Source organism: Hermetia illucens, chromosome 5, assembly GCF_905115235.1.
Source record: "Hermetia illucens chromosome 5, iHerIll2.2.curated.20191125, whole genome shotgun sequence".
Taxonomy (NCBI): Eukaryota; Metazoa; Arthropoda; class Insecta; order Diptera; family Stratiomyidae; genus Hermetia; species Hermetia illucens.
Window position 1 is genome coordinate 99,922,330 of NC_051853.1, and position 10,296 is coordinate 99,932,625.

Consider the following 10,296-nt stretch of genomic DNA (forward strand, 5'->3'; position numbering starts at 1 on the left):
CATCCCGTTCCGATATTTACACAAATAAAGTTAATAATAGTATATTAACACATTTTAGAAATTTAGCCTGAAATCCCCCTCAAGTTTATACTAGAACTACATGGTACGTGGTAAAAGGAGGCATAAAGGATAACATAAGGCATAAAAAATGAAAAAATCAAAAAATGACTGACGGTTTCGTCCAGGGCAGAGGCAACTCATCAGACGCTGCCTCACCTCTGCCCTGGGAGCAGCGTGACCGAAAATGCCAACAGGTGGAAAAACGCTCCCTTTTATCATCGCAAAAACACGACAGGAGCGATATGAATGTGGTTATATGTACATGTACATGAAGCTTGGGGGTAATGTCTAATTCAGTTTGATATATTTGCACATTAAAAAAGCGGTATTCAATATACGTAATTTAGATGTACATATGTATACTTTTATGAACAAAGTAAATCGGAAATATGTGTACGATCAATTTATATACATGCATATATAACTATAATATCTACGTGGCTTCGTAACATCGGTTTTCCGTGTAGGGTTATCAGCCCTACCCAACCCCCAACCTGGAGGACCAGTTGGTACATTTTGTTCCGTTTTTAGGAGTGGGAGACTCGTCTTCATCCTTCTCCGTCTGCAGTTTTTCATGAAGAAAGAACTCCCAGCGAGCACCACGTGGAAGTGGAGATAGGGTTTGGTACTACTACCAGCTCTACAGCTGTTGGTGTTGGTTCAGCAGGCGTTTCCCAGGTTTTATGCTTCATCGTGGGTACCAATCCACGTTTCGCCTTGGGACCAATATTACCCTTTGACCGCGATGCTGATGTAAATGCGAGAGGCACCATTCTCTTCAAGTCTACCCAACTACTGGCCTACGCTGACGACATGGACATCATGAGCAGAACAACCCGAGATGTACAGTCTACCTTCATCCAGATCACGCAGGCGGCGCCTTAATAAAGGCAAGACGAAGTATATGGTGGCAACCTCAGCGCCAAAACCAAAAGAAGGAACAACAGCGAATCGCACTGGTCAATCGAAAACAGACTGCAACTTTGATCTCATTGAAAATTTCTCCTATCTAGGGTCGAAAATCGCAACCGATAACCGAAATCCGCGCACGGTTGTTAGCAGCCAACAGAGCCTATTTCAGCTTAAAAAAACTGTTCCGTTCGAAACGTCTCACTAGAGAGTCAAAGCTCTTACTGTACAAGGCAATGATCTTACCAGTGTTTATGTATTCCTCGATGACGTGGGTTCTTAGCAAAAAAACTGCAAACTCTAGACCGTGTTCGGGAGAAGAATCCTCCGAAGAATATTTGTCCCCCTTACATGAGAATGGACAATTCCGTAGTCTGCGTAACGACGAAATCTATGAGTTATACCATGATCATGATAAAATTCGGTTCGAGAGATTGCGGTGGGCGGGTCCCTTAATCCGTATGGATGATGTTGCTCCAGCCCAAAAAGTCTAGAAGGGCAATATCTATGGTAGAAAAAGAAGACGAGGCAGATCCTGCCTGAGATGGAGCGATGGTGTAGGTCAGGACGCCAGACAGCTTTTAGGGATATCGAGTTGGTAGACCTCGACGCAAAACCCGGATGTCTGGAGTTCCTTATTAAAGGAGGCCTACATCGGATACCAGTTGTTGCGCCTTTGATTATGATGATGACAGTATGGGCAGAAACCCATGCCGGGGGTAGAAACCCATACGGGGGGTAGAAACCCATACTGTCAATTACATAATTATTCCACAACTTGAAGAAGAAGTACATTTTTTAAGCTTACCATTAAAACTGTTAAAATCTATTGACTTAATAATTGATCTTAATGATGTCGAACATTTTACAATGATGTCAAACGTTTCCATAATAAAAATCATCTGTTTTACCAATCTATGATAATGCTACACGCGCGACACGTTTTTATTCAGCAGCACTTTTCAGCGTAAAGCAAAACATAACGGTACTTCTTCTAGTGTCAGCAAAGAGTACAGACGTGAGCAAATAATAATAAGCTGATTCATATTATAAAAGTATACATATCATAAAATTGCATACATTAAATTTGATAGTTGCATTGAAATCAGGGGTGTTCATGATTCGTTGGCACTGCACTGTACTTACTTTTATCCCAAAGTTATAAATATTTGTATCGTGATTTGCCGTCGGATACTAGTCGACTCAGCTGTGAATGAGTACCTGAGTCAAATCAGGGTAATAATCTCAGGCGAGCGCAATGCTGACCACATTGCCTCCTAGTGTACCGTTACGGTCTTGAATGAAGTGCTCTAACACACTTCAAGGCCCTGATCCAACATGGATTGTTGCGCCAACGATTAATATTATTATTATTTTAAATATTTTGTCCATCCACCTTTGTCTCTTTGGCTCAAATGATGGGTTACCTGAAATGCCCTTTAGCTCCCCCAAGTGTTCCCGAGACACTGCACTTCTCCTCTACTGTTTGCGCCAAGTGCCCCTTTTGGACCCTTGTTCTTGGGAGACTGGATTTCACAGCATGGCGTAGCCGGCAATTCAATTGTCGCCTCTCCTTAAAGTGCGGCTCACCCACTTCCCACGCCTCTTGTCCGATTTGGATAAAAATAGTTTGCTCATCTTGTGTGGTTGTTCTCCACATTACGTAAAAATGGTTAGCATAGACCAGCAGTTGGGTGGACTTGGAGAGGATAATGCCTCGGGCACTTACCAAAGCATCGCTGATCACTTTTGCATATTTCTAGTTCCCAGACTTGATACTTTCCAGCGCATCCTTTTCCTGTTGATTCTTTGCTCCACCGAATTCGTGATAAATAAACAAAAAAAAATATTGCTAATCTTCACCAAGAATGGTTGCACTTAAAAGGACGTTTAAGTTGTATATTGACCTTCAAGAGTTTTCCAAGGTGAATGACAATTTTATAAATTAGACAGAATTAGTGCTTCTATAATATGATGAGGAAATGTTTAACCGATGTACATACAAACGCTTATTTATTCTCGTTTATTCTCGTTTGCCCTAATTTATGCTATGTCATTTTTTAATTTTCTCAAAATTTTATGACTAAAACCTTGGGCAAAGTTGGTTCCAATCAAATAATTCAAGCTCTATAAACCCCCCATATTTGACGTGTGACGTTAATGGTTCAGTAGATAAGTATCTACATAAGAATGGACTATTTGAATGTTGAATTAGGTATAGTTTTATGATAAGATTAATGGGACTATAAACGACCTGTGGTAATTCAGAAATGACTGTGTAAGTTAAAGTTTGGAAACAGTAGTACACTGTAGGAGGCAATGTGGTCAGCATTTCGCTCGCCCGAGATTATTACCCTGATTTGACTCTGGTATCCGACGTCAAATCACAATAGAAATTCCACTGTCACCAGTGAGATTTGAAGTGAGATTTGAGCCTTGCGCTCTAACCACTCATCTATCCGGACCACGTCAGTCAACGCCCTGTAGGAGGCCGGCTGCCAGATAGTTTACTTCAGAGAAAATAAAAGGATTCAATATGTAATCTACAATAGTACACAATTAGTATTGATTTAGATATCTAATTATCTAATTAGTTGCAATGTAAACTACATTTTTAATGATTTGTAAATTACATACAATTGCATCTATCTTATTCAATACAAGAGCTTCACACATATATTGGGGTTCAGCATATATGAATCAGAAAACTGAACGAAGTAACTAAATAAAAGGAGAAAAGCGGCACTATACATTTTTTTGTTCGATTAAGGGCGTTTAACATTATTTGAATAGTAGCAGAATTGTTTTATAATTTGCTGAACTTTGCTTACAAATTACAGAATACAATAGAGTCTCATACAATAGAGTCTCACTACATGAAACTTTGAATTAAAAGCACAAGAGTTTTATATCATGATTGATGATTTGATAATGATTTTAAGTTTTCGTTAATTATACAATAAAGATATATAATGTATATCCGGGATGTTTTATTTACGCATAATTTTATCTGTCTATTATGCAAGTTTTGCGATAATATGCTCTATGCAAGTACATCATTGATAAGATAACTGAACTTGAATGGTGGGTTTTTTCCGCCACTTCTGTAAACGAACGATAAAATTATGTTTTTACTATTTAGGCTGCACAAAAAAGAATTTTTATCAGCCAAAGTTGAGCAAAGAACAAAGTCTAAAAAATTTTATTTTCTTTTTTAATACACAAGGCAAGTCGGTGAACCTCGAACTGGAGTTTTCAGGAATGGAAGGCTTGGAAATTTTTCGTTTGTGAGCAATTTTAAGTGAATAAGCAACTATCACTAGTGCACTGTTTTTTGCAAATTAAATGTTTATCAAATGGTTACTCTGGGGAGTTTTCTATCGGTGTCTACGAAGCTGGTGTACAAATATGAATCTTCCATTTTCTTCAGCCTTAGTCCCGTCGCAAACATTTACTATACTAATATAGAGTGTAGTTCCATTGAATAATGAACACTATCCAATGTTTGAGTTATTGCCTTTTGAACTGTGAAATAGATCAGATTATGCCTCAAAAAAAAAAAAATAGGTAATGAATTTATTAAAATGGCCGATTTAAAAAAATTTATAGTTATTTTTATCTAAGAGTTATTAATACTTTGACCATCCATTTTTGTTTTAAATTATGCTTTCAATTTCTGCGCGGCGTACTCTGAACATAAGATTCAATGCATTGTGAGGTAAGTGGATTGCCCAGGCATACTTCGCGAATATTTTGTGTCATAACTTTCTTCGTAGGGTTTCGCCTCTCAAAAACCTTTTGTTTTTAAACGCAACAAACAACTTGAGCTATCTGGACACCGAGGATACATTGCCTTGCATACTGCACCTTTGAGCCCTCTCAGCTAAGTGAAGTTTTAAAGGTGAAGTACATCCTTCATCAACAGATTACCTTCGAAAGGTCAAACCATTGGAGGAACAGCAATGTTACAACTGCCAAAACTTCAGGCATATCGTCCAAAATTGCTCGATAGTGCGTTAAATGAAATGCGCAAAGACCCATTGACGTGGGGAATACTCAAGACCCACGACGGAAGTTCCGCACTGCAGGCTATCGTCGATGTGCAGCTTATAAAGAGATAGTAGCCAGACGGAAAGCTTTCAAAACCCGGAAGGCAACTGAGGAATATTCAGTCAAGCAAACAGTGACTCAACTTTCACAAAGTTTGACCAGTTCAGGCATGTCATACGCGCAAGCTGTTAAGAAATCTCTTCGCAAAGCAGCGAATCAAGGAAACGTCAAGCATCCAAACAAAGGTTTCCGAGAATTGGTTGGAACTCTCGTTTCTGCGCCCAGGAACAAGTAGCGTCAATTCGTTGCGATGAAACTTATCCCTAACTTATGGAATTAAGTATTACCACATTCAACTCCGCGTCCCTGATCCTACATACCCAACTTGCTACCGCCCAATTGTTCATCGACAATCTGAAGGAAGACTTCAACTGCATTTCTGAAACTCACCTTAAAGGGAGGCATAATGTAAAATGTAAACTTCACCGAATATAAAATTATTCGGAACGATAACAATTCAGGTACTGCCCTACTAGTCCGAAAAGACTATTTTTTTTTAAAAAGTCACTATCGAGAACCTACAAACATCTTTCGCTGCGGCGGCAATAATTAAAACTACTGATGGTAGACGCATCCTGGTCGTCTTCGTCTACATTAATCTCCTGTTAAAGTCAAAATACCTTCTTCTCGGGGGCGATTTAAACTTAAGGCACACCTCCTGAACCAACAAGGCAATATAAATGGGGAAAACCTGCTAAAATGTATCCACGACCCTTTTTCGCTCACCAGTGTTGAGATGGATTTGCCAGATACACCGACAACACCGAGCAGTCAGTCTACGAAACCAGTCAGCCGAACCCAAACAAAGTTTTCAGGTGAAATCCTGTAAAACATCATCGGGCATGTCCGACCACTTTGCAGTTGAACTCCAACTTTCCTCGTCTTCTCCACTGCAAAAGCGAATCCTAACGACTATCAGATCCTTTGCTCAAAAAAATTATGGCAAATTCAAGTCAGACTTAGCGCCCCGTTATAATCCGAAACTTGTCAGATAAAGAAATCGACGAAGTTATAATAGTGGGCACCGACCCCATGAATGTTGCATAAATACCACGCTAATAAAAGTCGATGAGTTCGGATATACTTCTTTACCCCATGATATGATACCATGTTACAATGAAAGTCAGATAAATATGGTGCAGGAACCTCAAGTGGACTTTTCACAAATATGGAAACAAAGTCAGTACAGAATACAAAGAATTGCTTTCCCAGATTAATTGCCTGAGTACAATTGTTCGGTAAATGGTGGCGAATTTCGGCAATAAAGAATTAACTCGGAAATTAGCAGACATAAAACCCGGGTCTAATATGTTTCAGAATATCAACAGGTTGATGGGTAGACACAAGTCCCGAAAGTTCGTTGTTACTAAGAACATGTAACCTGTCCGCAGTGTCGCTAGAAAAGTACAAGTTCTTGCGAAATCATTTGAGGCTCAACTCAATACCGCTTCGCCTCAAAGCGCCATTGGGCTTCCAACATTGCAGTCAAACCAGTGGATTTGCAACATTTTCTGAGTCTTCTATAACTCACCGCCTCGACCCACAAGCTAAATGGTAAAAAATCAGCCAGACCTGACTAGATTACCAATTTCGTTATAAAAAATTTACCCATCGTCTCCTTAAAATTTCTTCTAGCAGTTTTTAATCCACTTGAAAATTAACAAAAATCGTTGCGATCCGAAAGAAGGGAATCTCCTCCAAAAATTTCAGATCCATTTCTCTGTTTTCCAATCTAGGAAAACTCACCAATTCGGTTTCCGTCATAAACACTGAACGCAACATACACTGAGCTACCTTAACTACACTGTCGTTTCTGGACTTAATATCAATAATAAACCAACCATAGCCTGTCCAAAGGATATAAAAAAGGCCTTCGACTGCATATGGGCGAACGGACTCATATACAAACTAATCGAAAAACACCTTCTCAATTCCGATTATCAGCATTGTCATCAGCTTTTTCGAAGATAGGCTGTTCTGTCAACATGGGAAACAAATTTTCCGATCTCTTGCCAGTAACATCAGAAGTACGACAAGAATCCATTTCCTACCTGCCTGCCTTATACAACATTTTCACGGCTGTCATTCCCATTCCTGCGATCGGCACTGACATTATCCAATATGCCGATGACACCCTTATTTTCGTGTCAAACCTCCGCCTCAACAAGGCCGCCAAAGCAATAGTAAAATACTTGGTGCTGCTCTGCAAATACTTCCGCTATTGGGACATTAGAATAAATGGTGCGAAAATGCAATTGTGTACTTTCAGGAGATAATCTAGATACTCAGGTTCTAGAAGTATCCATAAAAATGCTAAATGCTTGAAAATTAAAATCGGAAATGCAACAGTGAGCAACACACAGATGACTAAATACCTGGGAGTTAAGTTTCAAGAATTTTTTAAATTTGTTCCGCACCTGGAGCTCGCTATGAATAAGACACGCAGCGCGGTTAGTAATATCTACTAGCTTCTCCGCAAGGAAAAAGGTATTAGTGCCAAAGCCAAACTGATTCTCTACAAGACCATGATAAGACCCATTATCTGTTACGGAGCACCTACGTGGATCACCTGATCCAACCCTGCCATGAATAAATGCGAAACATTTGAACGCCAAATACTTAGATATTTCACCGGCCTATAACTGGAAGACTAGAAAGGTCGAGAAGAACGTCGAAGTATGTTGGCGAGCAAGTGTGAAACCACTTCGAGAATATGTTCTCAAATTGATGAAAAGGTTTTTCGAGAAAACGGAACACCACCCAAATCCATTAACGCGGCAACTCTACTAACAGGGTAGCGCATCCCTATTCGCCATATTTCTCAGGTCCTGCCAAATTGTGAAGAATAACCTAAAACTCGCCATCTTTTTTCTCTTTGGCACTCCTCGCCTGGTAGGGGTACATACAGGAGGAGCACAAGTTACTGTGATGTGTGATTGTACATAGTAGTTTTAAGTAATAGTAACTATCCCAAGTTAGAATTAAGTATGTAAATAACAGTTTTTTAAGTAATTAAAATAAAAACCTCCTGGTGCTTTTACTGCGAGCGCCGTTTTTTAAGATTTTGTGTGAAACAAAACCCTATTCGAATCAATTCGATATTTGTCTGTTTGTCTGCCACACCGGATTTATTCGGAAACGGCTGGACCGGTTATCACTAAAATTCGTCAGATCGTGTGGTCTGTTATTCGCTTTACATGCAGCAAATGGCGCCTTTTTGTGTTAAGTTTAAGACAGGGGCTCTCCATTCAAGTGAATGGAGGGTGCAAAATTTTCTTTCACAGAGTGGACTATGGGGTATGAAATGAAAGGGCTGAATTAGTACTTTCCAAAACTGTCTCATATTTGATATCGGATGGAAGGTAGGGGAGCGAGGGCTCAAAATATGTGTAACAAGTCTTGATTTCAGAACCTATCTAACCGAAAAATCCTGAGAAAATCATAGTGGTGTATCGGAACGAAATCTAGGCCCCGAAATGCATCCCGTTCCGATATTTACACAAATAAAGTTAATAATAGTATATTAACACATTTTAGAAATTTAGCCTGAAATCCCCCTCAAGTTTATACTAGAACTACATGGTACGTGGTAAAAGGAGGCATAAAGGATAACATAAGGCATAAAAAATGAAAAAATCAAAAAATGACTGACGGTTTCGTCCAGGGCAGAGGCAACTCATCAGACGCTGCCTCACCTCTGCCCTGGGAGCAGCGTGACCGAAAATGCCAACAGGTGGAAAAACGCTCCCTTTTATCATCGCAAAAACACGACAGGAGCGATATGAATGTGGTTATATGTACATGTACATGAAGCTTGGGGGTAATGTCTAATTCAGTTTGATATATTTGCACATTAAAAAAGCGGTATTCAATATACGTAATTTAGATGTACATATGTATACTTTTATGAACAAAGTAAATCGGAAATATGTGTACGATCAATTTATATACATGCATATATAACTATAATATCTACGTGGCTTCGTAACATCGGTTTTCCGTGTAGGGTTATCAGCCCTACCCAACCCCCAACCTGGAGGACCAGTTGGTACATTTTGTTCCGTTTTTAGGAGTGGGAGACTCGTCTTCATCCTTCTCCGTCTGCAGTTTTTCATGAAGAAAGAACTCCCAGCGAGCACCACGTGGAAGTGGAGATAGGGTTTGGTACTACTACCAGCTCTACAGCTGTTGGTGTTGGTTCAGCAGGCGTTTCCCAGGTTTTATGCTTCATCGTGGGTACCAATCCACGTTTCGCCTTGGGACCAATATTACCCTTTGACCGCGATGCTGATGTAAATGCGAGAGGCACCATTCTCTTCAAGTCTACCCAACTACTGGCCTACGCTGACGACATGGACATCATGAGCAGAACAACCCGAGATGTACAGTCTACCTTCATCCAGATCACGCAGGCGGCGCCTTAATAAAGGCAAGACGAAGTATATGGTGGCAACCTCAGCGCCAAAACCAAAAGAAGGAACAACAGCGAATCGCACTGGTCAATCGAAAACAGACTGCAACTTTGATCTCATTGAAAATTTCTCCTATCTAGGGTCGAAAATCGCAACCGATAACCGAAATCCGCGCACGGTTGTTAGCAGCCAACAGAGCCTATTTCAGCTTAAAAAAACTGTTCCGTTCGAAACGTCTCACTAGAGAGTCAAAGCTCTTACTGTACAAGGCAATGATCTTACCAGTGTTTATGTATTCCTCGATGACGTGGGTTCTTAGCAAAAAAACTGCAAACTCTAGACCGTGTTCGGGAGAAGAATCCTCCGAAGAATATTTGTCCCCCTTACATGAGAATGGACAATTCCGTAGTCTGCGTAACGACGAAATCTATGAGTTATACCATGATCATGATAAAATTCGGTTCGAGAGATTGCGGTGGGCGGGTCCCTTAATCCGTATGGATGATGTTGCTCCAGCCCAAAAAGTCTAGAAGGGCAATATCTATGGTAGAAAAAGAAGACGAGGCAGATCCTGCCTGAGATGGAGCGATGGTGTAGGTCAGGACGCCAGACAGCTTTTAGGGATATCGAGTTGGTAGACCTCGACGCAAAACCCGGATGTCTGGAGTTCCTTATTAAAGGAGGCCTACATCGGATACCAGTTGTTGCGCCTTTGATTATGATGATGACAGTATGGGCAGAAACCCATGCCGGGGGTAGAAACCCATACGGGGGGTAGAAACCCATACTGTCAATTACATAATTA